At 40.0% G+C, this 10,182-nt stretch overlaps 1 protein-coding gene and 1 long non-coding RNA gene across 2 annotated transcripts in view; both read right to left on the reverse strand.

Annotated features, from left to right (window-relative positions):
• Positions 1-3,953: 3,953 nt before the first annotated feature.
• The window catches only part of tm2d2 (TM2 domain containing 2), a gene marked incomplete at its 5' end in the record, with an annotated part of 14,784 nt that continues 8,555 nt past the window's right edge, over positions 3,954-10,182 (reverse strand). The window contains 1 exon segment of the mRNA XM_032511274.1: positions 3,954-3,984.
• LOC116686299 (uncharacterized) overlaps positions 5,736-10,182 on the reverse strand; it is a 14,713-nt gene continuing 10,266 nt past the window's right edge. The window contains exon 3 of the long non-coding RNA XR_004331212.1: positions 5,736-5,798. This is a non-coding gene — a long non-coding RNA (uncharacterized LOC116686299). The remainder of the gene's footprint in view (positions 5,799-10,182) is intronic.

Genomic DNA, 10,182 nt, shown 5'->3' on the forward strand with positions numbered 1-10,182 from the left:
CAAATTGGAAAATTCTCGTTTAATCTGGCAAGATAATCTTAAAACGTATAGGAAGTCCCTCCGTAATGCCAGAGCAGTGTACTTCTCGTCATTAATAGAGGAAAATAGAAACAACCCCAGGTTTCCTAGTCACAGCTCTACTGAGCCAAGTATTCCCATAGCTCTTAGTAGTAACGACTTTATGAGATTCTTCAATGATAAAATTATACTACTTAGAAAGCAAAATTCACCAAGACTGGTTTTAACTGGGCACTGACTTAATCTCTAACTCAGGAACTTCCGAAACAGCTGTAAAACCAGATGTATGTGTTAGACTGCTTTGCTTCACTTGATCTTTATCAATTAATTCAATTATTTTCATTTAAACCTCAACCTGCCTCTTAGATCCCATCTCGACTAGGCCACTTAAAGGAGTTTTACCATTAGTCAACACTTCTCTAGTAGATATAACCAAACTATCTTTATTAACAGGCTTATGTACCACAGCACTTAAGGTAGCTGTAATGTAAACCTCTTCTGAAAAGCCCAACCTTTCCAGATTTTTAGCAACTATAGACCTTATCTAACCCTTCCAATTTCTCTCTAAGATTCTTGAGAAAGCAGTTGCAAACAGCTATTTACTTTCTGCATAACAACATCTTTTTGCGGATTTTCAGTCAGGATTTAGGTTAATCATACCACAAGACAGCACTTGTAAAATTACTAATGACCTCCTAATTACATCAGACAAAGGACTATTCTCGTACTTGTTATTAGATCTTAGTGCTGCATTTGATACCATTGACCACATATCTTATACAGAGAGTGAACATTTATTGGCATTAAAGTTCTGCTCTAAGCTGGTTTAAGTCTTATTTATCAGATCGATCTCAGTTTGTTCATGTTTACGTAATCCTCTGTTAGTCAGGGGTCCCACAAGGACTGTGCTCGGTCCAACCTTTTCCACTTTATATATGCTTCCTTTAGGCAATATTATCAGGAGCACTCCATAAACTTTTCATTTTTATGAAACTAATCAGTTAGCTAACTTCAAATGTCCTTCAGATATTAAAACCTGGATGACCTGTAATTTTCTAATGTTAAACTCAGATAAAACTGAAGTTTATTGCACTGGGGCCCAGCACCTCCGGAGCATTATCCAAAAGATGTTACTCTGGATGGCATCACCCGGCCTCCAGCACCACTGTGAGGAATCTTGTAGTTATCTTTGATCAGGACATGTCCTTTAATTCCCCATAAAGGCAAATTCAAGGATCGACTTTTTTCACCTATTAAAATGCAAAAATCAGGAATACCTGTCTAAAAATGATGGCAAAAACTATCCATGCATTGTTACTTCTGGCTGGATTACTGCAATTCTTTGTTATCAGGCGCTCGAAAAAGCCATAAAGACTCTCAGCTGATCCGAATGCTGCAGCACGTGTTCTGACAGAGCCAGAAAAAGAGACACATCTCTCCGTTTAGATTCTCTGCATTGGCTTCCTTAAAATCTATAAAGAATTTAATATCCTTTCTTCCCACCTCCAAAGCTCTTCATGGTCAGTGCACCATCTTATCTAAAGAGCTCATAGTACCTAACAACCCTCACAGAGCACTACGCTCCCAGAAGCAGGTTCTTGTGGTTCCTAGAGTCTCTAAAATAGAACGGAGCCAGAGCGTTCAGCATCAGGCTCCTCTCCTGTGGACCAGGTCCCAGTTTGGTTCTGAGGCAGACACCGTCACCACTTTAAGAGTAGGCTTAAGACTTTACTTTTTGATAAAGCTTAAGTTAGGGCTAGAACTGAATTTGTTAGGGAAGCGAGGAGTTGCAGCGTCCGACTACACCGCCACCTGCTTCTCGTCATATTTGTCAGATTTATCTATCATAAATCAAGAATATAATAACTAAAGGAGATTGGCAAACAGCCGATCCGGTTGGGAGAGTTCTAAGCCCAACCAGGCTCCTCACTTTACCCGGTCTCTCTTGGTTTTGCTGTAATAGTTTTAGACAGCTGGGGACTTCCTTTGATACACTGAGCTCCTCTCTCCTCAATCTTTCTATCTTTTTTATTTATGTGCATCCATGTCCCAGAATGCTTGTTACTAAACTAGCTCGGGGGAGTCTTCCCGGGTTCTTAAGTTCTTTTTTCCCCAGCATTTTCCTCGTATCAGGGAGGCTCCAAAATCATGGTAGCAGCTGTTGCCAACGTTCTGCGATGCCATGTTCATCCTTCTACACCTCTGCGGTGCCCAGCTACGTCACGTCTGTGCCTTGTAATGCCCCACAGGCCCTTCTATGCCATGAACTACTACAAAGAACTGCTACAAACTACTACTTTTTCTTATTTTGTTATTTCCACTCTTCATTCTAACCCCAACCGCTCCCGTCCCGCCCCGCCAGACACCGCCTACCAAGAGCCTGGGCTGTCCGAGGTTTCTGCCTAAAAGGAATTTTCCTCACCACTTTGCACTGTTGCTTGCTCTGGAGGAAACTACTAGAACTGTTGGTCCTTGTAAATTCCTGGAGTGTGGTCTAGACCTTGAAATAGTATGGCGTTCCTAATAATCCTATAATGATGTGTAGTTCTTAAAGATCTTCTGTTTGGGGTCATTGTCCAGCTGCAGAATAAATTTGGGCCATCATACGACTCCCTGATAGTATTGCATGATGATAAATATTTGCCTGTATTCGCAGGCATTGTGACACAATAATCCGGACCAAATCTCCAACTCCATTTGCAAAAATGCAGCCCCAAACTTGCGGCGAACAAACTGTATGTACTGAATGTACTGTATAGGTGGAAACATTCTGACCAGAGCACTTTTTTTGTGCATAGTTAATTGGCTTGGCCTTGTTTCCATGTTGGAGGTATGGCTTTTTGGCCGCACTCTTCCTTAGACTTCTGGACAGACTTCTCCGGACAGTAGATGGTTGTACCTGGTTCCACTGCCACTGTTCTGCCAGTTCGTGAGCGGATGTCATGCGGGACTTCTTCCCATTTGAAGGGAAATAAGATTGATGTGTTTTTCATCGGCTGCACAAGTTGCCTTGGCCGACAACTGTCTACGATCTTCAACGTTTCAACTTTTCGCAGTGTACTATGAATTGTGCGGTTTGAAGGAAAAGGGTAGTACACCAAATTTGATATATTTAGATTTTTCTTTTGTTCTCTCACTTTGCGTTTTTGTAATTGATTAAATAAACATTTGTATTTTGAAAGCATTCTAGTTTACAGCATCTTTTTACACCTGCCTGTTACTGATTACAAGCCTAACTCCTGGAATGAATGATTTGACATTGTCTTCTATATCATATGATAGTAAGAGCAGTGATCAGTATATTTTTTGGCTTCTTATGCATTCAGTCGGTTTGCGATGTGCATGCCACACTTTCTCTCATTTCATCACAACGGCGCGTTTCTTTTTTAAATATTGTTTATTGTATTAAATATTGTTTTACTTCAAACTTACATAAGAATTTGCTGCTCTGTGTAAGTATGCACAATACCTTCTCTATTTTTTATCAGTTAATCTGGGTCAACCTTGCAGGCTGTTAAAGAAAGCTGTGAATGCACATCTATCCAATAGACTAGGTCAAGCATGTTTTATCTGTTCCTGGATTTTTTTAATTCTGCTTTTGTGAATTAGCCTATAAAACTAAAATATATCCTTGGTCTGGCCCATGTGAATGTGACTATGGGTGTTAAAGTGCCCTTATTTGACATTTCGAACTAAAAAAATATTGTTATCTGTTATTGTTGGTAAAAGATGCTAATGAAAATTTTTCAATCATTTATGCAATCTGCAAGAAATTTCAAGTGGATTCAGTTAGAATGAAATTAATTTCCATTTTTATTCAGAACAGTCATCAGGAGTCTCTGGACTCCTCTTTGACACAGCTAGCTGTAATCTAGTCAGACCACAGTTTAACTATGGCAGGCTGAGCCACATTGCTGGAATTCTCAATATTAATGGATGTTTGACTGAGAAGTGGGCAAAGTCCTCCTCAGTCACACTCGGCTCTCTGTCTCAGTAGTAGGTGCACCTTTACTGTATCACTGGGCATCAGGCCGCCAGTATGAGCGGGATCAATTCCACAACCACCAGATTCCCGGCCTCCCAGGGTGAGCAGCTTCCAACAGCAGTGCCAGTGTGGCCTAGCAGAAACGATCGACCCCAAAACAACCCAGGAAGAAGGAGTAGAGCAGGGTGGTAAGGAAATAGTGTCCGGTGTATCTGTGCAAAAACAGCAAAAAGTACAAGAGAACATTTTAAGCAGTTTAGGTCAAAATATGTGCAAAATAAATAAATCAAGAACAGTTATTTATTTATTTACTTATTTATTCATTCATTCTTAGACAATGCCCTGGACAAGTCAGCAGTACACGTAAATCTCCCTGATTGTAGACCGAGGGCTAATTTCCATCTGCAGTCCATTACAGGATAGACTTACAATAAAAAAAAAAAAAAACATAGTAACATTGTATATAAACGAAGAAAAAAAAAACAAGAACAGACAATTCATAACTAGAAATTAAAATGGAAACAATCATTATTATGCTCCACTGAACATACTTTATCTACTGGGCAAAGTCAGTACAGCATACAGTATGTGGTCACACGTTTGGTTAGCTCCAATTCACAGCTTTACTTGGCTCTTAAAAAGGGGGCCAAAGTAAGGGGAAGAGTTTTCCATAATACACTACCTTTATTAATAGTGCATTTATGCTGAAGGAGGTTTTTCTACTTTGTAGAAATGTACTTTGGAATGTAAAATGTTACATATAAAGTTTAGTGGGTAAACACAAAACAAACAACTGAATTTGAAGTGGCATGAGACCTGTATATAGATCCACCTTTCCGTCTACAGGCAATGCAAACACAAACAGCCATAGGATCTCTCTTTTCTCTCTACTTCTCTCTCTCTCAACCTTTCTCAGTGTAGAAGTCTAGTTTTTCTCTCAGACCACTTGAATTTTGCTTAAGCTCCACTGGGTAATTTTTTTAGTTATTCTTAGCCTTTTTGTTCTTTCACAAATAGGTGGCTCTTATGTGTAATTACTTTGACCAACTACTCAAAGTATTCTCATAGCGTAGAATCTGCCATTCAGAATAATAGGAGTGACTCTTATGTATGCAGTTGCACCTCCACCTTTAAAATACATTAGCCAAAAGAGACAAACCTCTGCGTTTCCCACTTTTACACTCAGTGGCACTTTGCCGAATGCCAGGGAGGGGGGAAAATTACTGAAGACTGCCGACAGATTGAAAGCTGGTTAGCTGGAGCATCACGCCTATTTTCTAGGACATGTACCAAAGTTGCCAAGGAGGTAAAAAGATATTAAAACGACAGGCAAAGCAACAAGACCAAGATTAATATTGGAGTGGCTTTTCAAAGATGTAAAGAGCACAGACTTTAAAAGGGATGCCAAGTGCCTGCTTCTTCTCTAAAGGTAATTCTTTGGTGATTTTAGCTACTCACGTCACGCAGTAATAACACAGACTAGCTACAGCTAGAACAGCTGCGTGTAAATGATGGAGTTACTAAGAGCTAATTTCGGTTTCATTGCCATTGTTCAAACTGCTCAGAGAAAAATATCAAACACAAACCTCAGTTTCTTCTCTCCTACGCTATAAACATGCCTTACACTATTAATCTTGTACAATATTCATAACGACAGCACTGATACTTTACTAACATTAGCTTACATAGCATACATGCATAGCAAACTGTATTTCACACTATGGTTGTTAAATTTACTATTAATCTGCGGTTCACATGCCTGCCAAACTGTCGAGGCAGTCCATTACCCTACTGTCTATTCAACATCCTGACAATTTTATTGATCATATTTTCAAAATAGAAACACTCATTTCACAATGTTTTGTATTCATGACACTATTCGGTCCCTCCAGGATTTTGCGGCTTTTTTGACATTGTTGCCGCCCAAAATTGCCTGATTGCAATTGTAAAAAAATTCCCTTTGGTATTTTAGTTGCAAATAAATTGCAACCATGGAAATTGCAAAAAAAAGTGATTTTATTTTGTATATTCTTCAAAAATAAAGAAAACTTGTTTCAGTGATATTAAAACAAATCTGTGCTAGGTTTTCCTAGTAACATACCAAAGGCTCAGTGTCTGCAAATGTTAGTGGAATATGAAAACCGCTGTGGATTTAAGACAAAAAATAATGTATTGAATGAATCAAATTTGAACATTTCTGTCAATGGTTTTTGCTCTTTACATTAGAGCTGTCTTCCTCTGTATTACCAAATTTAATGCTCAAATGTCACCTGTTATAAATGTTTTCTCACACCCACACACACACACACACCTTTGATTCAAATTTGTTATATCCTCAACTAAATTATGCTCATTTGAAACCTTTGAAATAACACCATCTCAATTATATTTATTTACCGAGCTCCAGGACCATATTCTGAATTTTTATCTGAATTCTCAGAGATTTAATCAGGTGTAGTCCTTAAATCAGAGAAAGTACTTATTTAGGCGATTTTAATATCCAATTGACGTTGACGACAGCCTTAGTATTGCTTTCTACTCAATTAGATTCATTTGTTTTCAGTCAGTGTGCATAGGCCACGCACTGTTTTAACCAATCCTCTCGACCTTGGGCTGACACACGGCATAAAATTGAAGATTAATAGTATTTCCACAGAAATCCTTGCATTATCAGAACATTCTCTAATAACTTTTGAATTCTTACTACCCAACTATACTAAATTACATACAGCTTCTACACTAGATGCCTGACATGTGCTATGCTAAATTTAAGGAGATAGTCCAACAGCTTAATTAATCCCGTTCCTTGATATATCATAGGCCTTTATGTTAACTTTATGTCCCTCCCAAACTGATACTTTGTAGATGGGCTACAACCTCCCTAGACAACTTTAGATTCTGTTCTCCTCTCAAAAAGATGAGCAAGGAAACTATTCCTATAGTTTCTAGTAGTGACGACTTATGAGCTTCTTGATATAAATTATTATAACAATTAGAGATAAAATTTGTCACCTTTAACCGCAGTAGCATTAGAACGACAAGATCTAAATATACTTAGACTGCTTCTGTCCTATAGACTATCACCAATTAATGTCAAGCTCTTCAGCTAAGCCATCTACCAGTTTCTTAGACCCCGTCCCAACGAGGCTACTAAAAGAGGCGTTACCCTGTTTTAACACTCTGATCATTTTTCTGAATTAACAGGTTATGTACTGCGGTCATTTAAAGTAGCTTGTGATTAAACCTATCCTGAAAAAACCCTCCCTCAACCGGAGGTTTAGCAACTAAGACCATATCTAACCTTCCCTTTCTCTCCAAAATCCTTGAAAAGGTATGTCGCTAATCAGTTATGTGATTTTCTACATAGCAATAGTTTACTGCATCGCACAGAGCGGCACTGGTGAAATTACTAACGACCTAACGGCTGCGGACAAAGGACTGTCTCTGTACTTGTTTTACTAGCTCTTAGTGCTGCATTCGACACCATTGACCATAACCTGTTACAGCACTCAACCACATTTAGTTTGGCATACAGGAACATCATCAATATTATCCGCTCAATCTCATTTGTTATGTTAACAATAAATCCTCAAGTACGCTAAGTTAGCCATGGCGTTCCACAAGGCTCAGTGATGTGGACCAATTGTATTCCCTCTATAATATATATATGCTTTCTCTAGGAAATTATTAAACACTCAATTAACTTTAATTTGTTATGCGGATGACACACCAATTATATCCATCAATCATGTCAGACGGAACCAGTCAGTTGGCTAAACTTCAAGCATGCAAACTTACTTTAAGAGGCACGAAAACGCCTATCCTTGCTCTTGGTGGGAATTATGGGTTTTCTGTAAATAACATCACAGAGTCCTAGACCTGTCTTTTATGAATAAGCGCAATGAGTTAACTGTTGTTGATGTTCGCGTTATATAATAAATTGAATTAAAATAATGATATAAAATCCTGGATGACCTACAATTGTTTCTGATGTTAACTCCAATAAAAATTAAGTTTTGTGCTGGTGTCCTAACACACCTCCATACTTCATTATCTATGGAGATAGATACTATGGATGGTATTGCCTGCCTCCAGCACTCCGTCAGAAATCTAGGAGTCATTTTTGAACAGGATATATCCTTTAAACGCCCATCTAAACAACCTAAGACAGACTTTTTTCATCTTTGTACATGCCAAAATCCTTCTCAAAATTATGCTGAAAAACTAGTCCATGCATTCGTTACTTCCAGGATTGACTACTGTAATTCTTATTATCAGGATGCTCAATAAGTTTCTAAGTCCTCTCCAGTAGGGCTGCACGATTATGGCCAAATGATAATCACAATATTTTGATCAAAATTTTGATAGTGATATTCTCCCAATTATTTGTTATTTAAATCAAAACAACATTTTATTCGTCACATAGCTATTTATAACTGCGAGAGGGAGTGGATGGCCGTACTCACAGAGAGACGGCGGACTCATTATGAACGGGTCCAGCACGGTCAAAACCACATCGTGTGTATGAAATGTCTGTATCGTCACTGCACCACATTTTATTAGGGCCCGAGCGCCGACAGGCGGCGAAGGCCCTATTGGAACTGAAGGAATTATTAGGGCCCGAGCGCCGACAGCGGCGAAGCGCTATTGGAACTGAAGAATTATTAGGGCCCGAGCGCCGACAGGCGGCGAAGGCCCTATTGGAACTGAAGAATTATTATTATTAGGGGTCCAGCCCGAGGTGCGTGCACCGCGGTATCGCAGGCGATCGCGTTCACACAGCTGGGCTGTGGAACCCTATTGTTTCGCTAGGATTTTCCTCCATTATCCATTATTATAATATTATTCCCGCCGCATAAAAGTGGTGCTGCAGCCTAAACCGTCAGTGTGGCGACGCGCCATTTTCAGGACTGGTCCAAAGTCCGCAAGACCTCAGCCAAAATTGAACCTCTTCCACCACTAGGTGGCGCTATACCAGGACAAAACGCGTTGGCCCTATACTCGCAACCTACATCGGAAATTTTAAACCTTACATCCACGCTTTCCCTGGACTCTACTGAATCTCGTGATCTAGGCCACGCCCCATTTCCGCCTGACTTTTATGCGTGAAAAATCGCGATTTATCAAAAACCTACTTTTTTCTAACTCCTCCGAGACCGTGCAATGATCTCACGAAACTTGTCACATAGCATCTCCCAGACCAACCTGACAAAAGTTGTATAAGATTTTTTATAGATAAAAATTGCGCGCGTTACGCTCAAAACAAATTTGTGTAGCTAGCTATGAACACCTACTTTGCCATATCTCGCCAGTGAAAGCTAATCGAAGCCAAACTTAGAATATTACTTGCTATGACCCCCTGGGCTCTGTACCAAATTTGACGAACATTGGCCGCTAGGGGGCGCCACAAATAACAAAAGTGTGTTTTTCATGAACAAACTTTGCCATATCTCGGCCAAATACGTGGTATAACACCAAATTGGGGCTTGTTTGGCATGGAAAAACTTTTCGTCATACGGTGTGGCGTGCATGGCGGCCATTTTGGTGTTTACGATGACGATGAAATTGGCTTGTAACTACCAGTTAACGTTGTCGTATCTGCTTGAAAATTTCCCACAATCACCAAGAGTCCAGCCGTAGGACCCTACAGGCCAATAGGGACTTTTGGAGATAGCGCCACCACTGGCAACAGGAATATGCCTTATATCACAAACATCCTCCGATTACAAATTGAACACTTAGAACATGGTGTCTACATGTGATACTGAGGCGGCCCCTATATTATGGCCACGCCCAGTCCCTCAGGCCACGCCCCCTTTCATAACATTTGAACCGTTTACTTAATACTTATGCTGAGGTGTCATGAACTCAGCAGGACTTTCCTTTTTATTGGTGATGTTTGACCCGCCCCCCCAGATGCGCCCGCCCCCTTTCCTATGATAATGAGCTGTATGACGTAGAGGCTGTGTAAGCTATCATGACCTCAGCAGAGACTTCCTTTTTTATTGGTGATGTCTGACACGCCCCCTTTGATGCGGCCCACGCCCCCTTTCACAGATATGACCTGTATGACATATAGCCTTTTGTGAGGTATCAATGAACTCAGCAGAGACTTCCTTTTTTATTGTGAGGTCTGACACACCCCCTTATGATGCGGCCACGCCCTTCCAGAATAATAC

This window comes from Etheostoma spectabile, unplaced genomic scaffold (genome assembly GCF_008692095.1).
Source record: "Etheostoma spectabile isolate EspeVRDwgs_2016 unplaced genomic scaffold, UIUC_Espe_1.0 scaffold342, whole genome shotgun sequence".
Lineage (NCBI taxonomy): Eukaryota > Metazoa > Chordata > Actinopteri > Perciformes > Percidae > Etheostoma > Etheostoma spectabile.